Below are 726 nucleotides of genomic sequence, written 5' to 3'. Positions count from 1 at the left end.
CAAGTGTATTTATGTATGTAATTTGTTCTTGGTGTCAAGTGGATTTATGTATGTAATTTGTTCTTGGTGTCAAGTGGATTTATGTATGTAATTTGTTCTTGGTGTCAAGTGGATTTATGTATGTAATTTGTTAAATCCACTTGACACCAAGATGTACGTAATTTGTTCTTGATGTCAAGTGGATTTATGTACGTAATTTGTTCTTGGTGTCAAGTGGATTTATGTATGTAATTTTTCGCAATCTGGTGATAATAAAAAGCTCGTAAGAGTAATCAAGTCATGTTTAAAATAATACACTAGTAGCTTCATAAAATATGTCTTTTTTGTAACGAAAATCAACCTTTCTAAATTCGAATTATGAATGAGTCAGTTAAACTGTGATTTTGAATGTATAATGGGGATTGGTATGAAATGTTTTTGTATATTATCTGTTTCATCTGTCATTAAGAAAAACCTATAATAAACCCAATTTGTACGTTTAAAGAAGTAAGCTTTCTAATCATGATATAATTGTGTCATTTACTTGTGTTTTTCAATATAATATTATATTGATATAATTATAATTTGTGTTTTTCAATGTAATATTACATTGATATAATTTGGCATTTATTTGTGTTTTCAATGTAATATTACATTGATATAATTTTGGCATTTATTTGTGTTTTTCAATGTAATATTGCATTGATATAATTTTGGCATTTATTTGTGTTTTTCAATGTAATATTG

The sequence above is a fragment of the Limulus polyphemus genome, unplaced genomic scaffold (genome assembly GCF_000517525.1).
Source record: "Limulus polyphemus unplaced genomic scaffold, Limulus_polyphemus-2.1.2 Scaffold6532, whole genome shotgun sequence".
In the NCBI taxonomy this organism is placed as follows: Eukaryota; Metazoa; Arthropoda; class Merostomata; order Xiphosura; family Limulidae; genus Limulus; species Limulus polyphemus.
Note: the sequence above shows the minus strand (reverse complement) of the source record.